The sequence below is a fragment of the Periplaneta americana genome, chromosome 15 (assembly GCF_040183065.1).
Source record: "Periplaneta americana isolate PAMFEO1 chromosome 15, P.americana_PAMFEO1_priV1, whole genome shotgun sequence".
NCBI lineage: Eukaryota > Metazoa > Arthropoda > Insecta > Blattodea > Blattidae > Periplaneta > Periplaneta americana.
The window spans coordinates 105,384,633-105,392,177 of NC_091131.1; the positions used below are offsets into that span (position 1 = coordinate 105,384,633).

At 38.0% G+C, this 7,545-nt stretch overlaps 1 protein-coding gene across 1 annotated transcript in view; it reads left to right on the top strand.

Annotated features, from left to right (window-relative positions):
* The window catches only part of spg (dedicator of cytokinesis spg), a 657,455-nt gene that overhangs the window by 411,327 nt on the left and 238,583 nt on the right, over positions 1–7,545 (top strand). The window lies entirely within an intron of this gene.

Consider the following 7,545-nt stretch of genomic DNA (forward strand, 5'->3'; position numbering starts at 1 on the left):
GCGCTGCACATGAACCAACTAGTGAGATGAACGATCGGTGAAGCGGAGAAAAATTCTCTCCGGCATCCGGATTCGAACCCGGGTTTTCAGCTCTACTTGCTGACGCTCTGTCCACTAAGCCACACCGAATTCCAATTCCGATGCCGGATTGAATCCTCTCAGTTTAAGCTCCACCTCTTAGTTTCCCTTTAGTGGCCAACTCTCATGTATTGTGTCGCAGATGTGACAGTGGCACAGTGTCCAACACACTAATGTGTAGAGGTTCACTTCGCTTCGCCGATCCTTCATCATATGATAAAGCATAATTCGTGCACGGAAATATCATATGTACTTCGGTACATCGCAATAATATGATATGCGTATATAATATAATCTGTTAGTGATTTAAGACGGCGCTCATTCTGTCGGATCTCGGCCACTTAGTCACTCGTAATGAGTGCACCTCTGCACATTAGTGTGTTGGATATTATGCCACTGTCACACCATCTGTGACACAGTGCATGAGGGATGGCCACTAAAGGGAAACTAAGAGGTGGAGCTTAAACTGAGAGAATTCAATCCGGCATCGGAATTGGAATTCGGTGTGGCTTAGTGGATAGAGCGTCAGCACGTACAGCTGAAAACCTGGGTTCGAATCCCGGTGCGGGCGAGAATTTTTCTCCGCTTCACCGATCTTTCATCCTGAAATGTGTTTAAATATGTAATATTACATCCTGCGATGCACGTATGAACCAGTTAGTGAGAGTTAAAGAGGCGGGGATAGTTATCTCCGCCATCCAGTGGGATTATGTTTGACTTGGTGGGCGCGAGGATTGAATATGTGTGTTGTTTTGTCTGAAGCAGCGTAGGGAGAGAGTGCACTTCCTAAACCTAGCAAGAGGTTACATACATTAAAAATAATAAGGAAACGCACTGTCAAGAATTATATTTCCAAAAATGATTGTAAATTGTTTAGACCTCTCCTTAACACAGAGCTGCGTTAGAGAAATTGTGGTGCGGAAGATTTTCCCCAGGGTGGATCTCTTAGGGTCTCTCAAGAATTCCTTGACAGTGTCCAAACATAATTTAGTGTGCAATCCTCAAAAGTGGACTCGCAGAGTTTCTCGCGAACTACTCGAACCGACTCAACAATTCATAAAATCTTCCATAAGCAATTACATCTGAGTACTTGCTAATGCAGTGTTTTCAAGCTTTAAAGCCAAATGATTACCCATGCCGTTTTGAATTCGCATGTACCATGCTTAATTTTAATTAGAGTCAACGATTATTACCTCAAGAATGTGCTGTTTTGTGATTGAGAAGATTTTTTTGTATCAAACCATGCTAACAGACGTAACATCGAATATGGGACACAGAAAACCCTCAAAACATTCGTTACAATTGCGCGATACCTCTAAAGTCTAAATAAATATCGTGTGGACTCATGCATAACATATTTATAAGCCTTTTGATCTTTGCAGTGCAGACCATTATCAGAGGTTTATTTTGACAATAATTGTATCTCATCTTGTGGAAGAACTACAGTCCTCGGTTGTTTTTCAGCAAGATATTGAGCCTGCTCATTGGAATCTATTTGTTTAGGCCGCGAAGAAAAGATCGCCTGACCCCACAAGATTACACTCCTAGATTTCTTCCTCTGGAGGTATGTTAAGGATGTTGTGTACAGAACTCCTGTTGATATTGCAATTCTTTGTACTACGATAACTGCAACAAACGAGACAGGACCCCTGATACTCGTATTTTGGCAAATTTCTGCCAAGACTAGAAATACAGGTTTCGCGTACTAGGGACCACACATGGTGTAGTCCAATAAGGAACATAAACTTTTTGAGCTAGGTAATAAACTAATAATGAAGTAAAAATCGCATTGTTCTAGCTGCTGTATTTTTATTGCAATAATATGTATATGCTTTAAACAGGCATGTTGTTAGCTGGGTGACTAAAACATCAATTTTTCACATGACCGTAGTTGCGAAAGTATGGACAAATTGTGAAATTTGTTGTGAGAAAAGAAGCAGATTTTGGCGAACTAGGTACTTCAATTGGCCCTGCCATAATTCAACAGTTTTATCATAATCTGTAATCATCCTTATCTATCATCGCCATTCCACCAGCATTTTTTCCAGAGACCTGCTTCTTGGAATGCTTACGTTGAAAATTCCTGGAAATAAAATAACTACGGGATTTCTCGAGTTGGCGCCGAAGCCTGTGTCGTCAGATATAAAATATTTATTTAATTATTTATTTACTTATTTGTTTATTCATACTTAAACTTACACAATGATAGTATTGTACTTGTCCTGTTTTACTCAAAAGTGGTGGAGATAATGATGATGACGATATTAGTTATGATTCTGATTCTATTGAAGAAAATTAATCAGATAATATTAGGAGAAAGACGAGTATTTGGAATATATCTTTTTTGGAAATGTCTGTGCCAACCATAAGCTCCACTTAGACTTTCTAAGATTTGAACGGCTGTTTCCGATTTGGAAAGCCAGCACTGTAATCACCACTAAGATTCGGAAGAAGTAGTTATGTCAGAATAGGCTGTAAGCTGTATAGGATACGGCCTTGACTTGCTTCGGACTAAATAACACTACCCTCTTCCACTAGCTAAAACATCAGTGAATGGACAGTACAGCCGAATGAAACTGAATATACGTCGTCACTACTGTCTGCTGGGGACACGCTAAAACTAGTTAATGTTTGTAAACAAAACGTACGGACCAGAATGCCTATCCTGATACAGTTATTTTATCCAAACCTTACTGATCACATTTTAACCACTAAATAAAATATTAAGGGTTAGCCGATTTAATTCTGCAATTCCTGTTTAAGACAACTTCTTGAGACTTCATGGACGTTATATGCCACTTAAAAGGAAAAACTCGTCATAGAAATTATGTTAAACTGTTGCACAGTTTGTTCTTGATGCTTACGTGCAGAGTGGTCACTTCCTCTTGCCAACAAATGCAAGTCGTGTTTCCTTCTGAAACCACAGTTATTTCCTTCTTTCTCTTCTGACTAGCATTTCGAATACAGAGATTAGACAGTTGTGTTAAGGAGATTTTCTGCACTTTCCAAAGAATTACTATGGCAAAATCATTGTATTTGTTGATTTATAATAAAATGGAACTGATAAAACTTACTTATTGAAGATTCACCAGTATGAACAGATTTGATTGTATTATACTGTAAATACTGTAATTAAGACTTTGCATAGTTCATGACATTTAATAATAATAATAATAATAATAATAATAATAATAATAATAATAATAATAATACTGTCGCTCATTTGATGATGGATATGATTAAGATCTTTTCAGATTTAAGTTATGTTGGATAGTTTCTGGTCGAGTATAAATATAACAACTTGATTATGTCTGTCAAAGAAATTAAGTGGGAGCAATCTGCATTCTTCTATGTTGTGTTATATTCTCAGTGACTACTGTGTGAGGGCCATTTTCAAATTATTGTTATTATTATTGTTATTATTATTATTATTATTATTATTATTGCTATATTATATATATCATATATATCAGATCACATGGTATTATATTATCATCATCATCTTCTTCTTTTTCTTCTACGTGGTAGGCCCGAAGGCCTGTTCCGGCTCAGAGAGAATCTCTCCTAGTCCTAGGACTCGCCAACATCTCTATGACCTTCTGGTTTATAATGTACTCGTAGAATCTTCTTACTTATTCTATTAGGATCCATTCGCATTATGTGATCATACCAGCTATTTTTATTTAAAATTGTTATTATATTATATTATATTATATTATATTATATTATATTATATTATATTATATTATTGTTGTTTAGTCAGCTGTCCGAAGACAGGTCTGAACCTCGCAAGTGATACCAAGAAGGCGCCATTTATGAGGCAGCTAGGCCAGGAGATAATGGGATAAGGTAGCCAGTTCCTTTACCCCTCCATTTCATACATCGCCGACTAGCTACATACAGTATATTGAATATTGAATTCTCTGTTATGGAAAACATCTTTCACTGAACAAAAGAATAGGTTTGCAGTCCTGTAATAGACTTTTGCTGTTGTACAGACCTGAAACTTGGACAAAACATGCAATCAGGGTGCTAACAACAAACAAACTTTTGGAGTTAACCGGCTAGAAAATCACGAAAAGACAGTTCAAAGTACCATGATACGGAAAGGTGTGTATTTTAAGATGGCAGTCTGTAAAACAGAAGAGAGAAAGCTAAAGTGTTTTGGGTATCTGAAACGAATGCTTCGTTGCAATATTTCATAGCTCTTGCATCATTAGACAACTGCACTCCATAAAACGATGAGATTACAAAGATTCAGGAATGTTGAGTCATTTGTCAATACCATATTTCCTTAGAAATTAAGAAAGTGTGTAGATTATCTTGTGATGAAATTACTCGAAGTAAGTTATTGTGGTTTAGGAAGGAAATAACAGTTACGCTGAGAGAAAGGGGACGTTTCTTTTATTTCTGATAACTGTCGTCACTGACTTCCATGAACTATCGCAGTTATGAGTAGATTACAGTAAAATTTCCATAGAACCACCAGGTTGGGAAGTTAAAAAAATATGCTTGATTTCTTATTATCATGTTTATTATTTGAATTGTACGGTGCCATACAAAAAACAGGCAATAACAAGATTTATAGGAGTTCTGGCTCTTTACGTCGTAGAACATTCGCACGTCCGTTGCTATAACTCTATGGATAGCGTACACGCTTCCCAACCAAGCGATCTTTGCTTGATTCCCGGCGAGAGCAGGGATTTATCTCTAGTCCACTGGACTGGAAGTTTGTCCCTTGTCTTGTACTGATCCTGTGATGCCGCTGCGATGGCCCTGCATCGGAGACTTGCAAAGTGAATATGTCTAGTGGTGATTCAAATAGGGTAAAGTTGCCTAATTTCGTGATACCCCTAATCCCGTGAAACATTTTTTAAATTGAATGTCAGTCAAAGCTTTGACGTTCGTCCATAGCGTCAGACATCTTTCTCGAAAGAGTACATCCTTCGCCTACTTTTGAGACATCGGTGAACTTCCAAAACAAGATACCCAATCCCGGGACATTTAGTTTAAAAAACGTATCACGGTATTAGGGGTATTACAAAATTAGGCAAGTTTACCCTACCCTACAGTATATGCCCTCGCATACTCCGCGTTCCCTTATTAACACCTATAAAAAGGAGGAGATAAAATCAAAGAAAGAAAATAAAGATAACATTTGCATTACAGATCTCATGAATTTGGTCCCCTGGAGATGGTGGTAGGGCGGGCAATTTTCGTTGCTCTTGTATTGGTGATAAGGATATCTAGTTATGGAGAATACACGAGTCATTCGAAAATTAGTGGCAATACTTTAGTTAAGATCAGACACTTATTTATAATTGACACACAGTTCTTGAAAGCAATCTCCTCCAGCATCACGTATAAAATACCCGTTGGCAACCTATGGAAGACTACGGATGCCATCCACAGCGTCACTTTGCTCTAAGCTCCTAATTGATTGTTACGAGTATAATGACCTGTCTATTCTAAAGTATACGCTCCTCAGTGATTATTTCATATTAGAGAAAAGGTCTTAATTGCAGGAACTCATATCCGAAGAATGCGGAGGATGCTCTAGAATTTCCCAGTTTCCACCTGTTAAGTAAATTGACCACTTGGGCAGTCACGTGACAACCAGCACCATTGCGAAGCACAATGGCATCAGTATTCAAAAGATTTCGGCGCTTCTGGTGCAAATGTGATTGATAAAGTTGATGTAATATGCAGCATCCACACACATTCCTATAGGAACAGAAGGAGCCATTCTTAATCGTAAACAACAATAAACATAATTTTAATATGGTCCTACTCGTGTCTACATTTTTTGGCGTTATGGAGGTGCAGATAAGTCTTATAATTGCAACCACTGCATATAAAACAGACCTAAATGAGATTAATACCTTACATCATAACTTACAGATAACACATTAACAGGCACCACTCCGTCTCATACTACCAGCTTATATAGTCACTGCTATGAGAGCTGAATACTAGCAATATTGCCACTAATTTTTCGAGAGATCTACCGAATAGAATGGCGACAAGGCAAATGAGAGATTTTCCCGGGACAGCCTGTTCCAACATTGTGTTCATGTAAGTTATCTGAAATTCAAATTGAACGCGTCTCCAATCTTCTCTATTTTCCGCCTTTCTCTTAAACCTTGGGTTTTCTGAACCGACGCAAGCGACGTGCGAGGTGCGAGGCTCGCATAAATCCGAGAGATAGTGATAAGTTTCTATAGCTGCGAGGTGCGCAGACCTCGCATCTCGCATAGAAACCACTCATTATCTCTCGTGTTGTCCGGATTTGTCTCGCGTCTCATGCGTCGGTTCAGAAAAACAAAGGCTTTAATCTCCGCATACGATCCGAATAGATTATCTTAATGTTGTCTGTCATCTGATGTCTTCTTCTACCCCGAACGTTTCTCCCATTCACCATTCCTTCCAGTACATCCTTCAGTAGGAACTTTCTTTTTAGCCAGTGATCCAGCCAATTCCTGTTGCTCTTCCTTTCAGTTTCAGCATTTTTTTTTTCACCAACTGTTTCTAGCACAGCTTCGTTTCTTATTCTATCTCGCCATTTTACACAATCCATTCTTCTCCATACCCACATTTCAAATGATTCTGTCGTTTTTCTTCATTTCGTCATAATATCCGTGTTTGTGACCCATACAATGCCACACTCCACACAAATCACTTCATTAGTCTCTCCTTTAGTTCTTTTTCTACAGGTCCACAGAAGATTTTCCTTTTTGTATTAAACCTTCCTTTGCAATTGCTGTACTCTTTTGTCTTAGAAGGAAGAAAAATCTATTAATGTATAATTGCAAAAAGTTTGGAAACTGACGGATTATCTCTAAGCTTCTCTCACCGTAGAAGACTTATCTTGTTCCGAAGTAAACTTTCCTATCGCATGGAATTAAAACTGCAAAGAGGAGAATTTTACAGGACATAAATTGTAAAGAGGGCTCAATCTATTAGAACATAAATATTGCAGAAACCCTATCGTTAAGCACAGAGTTCTTAACTGGAGAGCTTGGCCGCCTCTTGGTCGCCAGTCGGCAATGTCATCTCTTAGTCACCTGGACTTAGACTTAAGATCCAGTCATTTGCTTTTATCTTTGAACTTTAGAACACGACAGAAAATGAACAATGATTAAGACTTTGCTAATTGCAAGGCCACTGCTTAGAACAACATAAAGATCAAATATTCTTGTGACAGAGAATATCTCAAGTCACCTACCTGCAACAGAACCGGGTTTGTTGAGTTTATAACCGGATATTACCACTAGAGTCACACTTCAGGCTTTGTGCTGTAATTTTATTAAGTGTTTTACTTAGAATTTTCATTTTGTAATTTTTATTTGCACATGGTTCTACGCTACAGAGGCTATTATAGATCATGAAATGATGATGGTGACATGGTAATGAATGATTGAAAGCAATACATCGGAGAAAACGGACCCTGAAGTCTGTCCATTATAA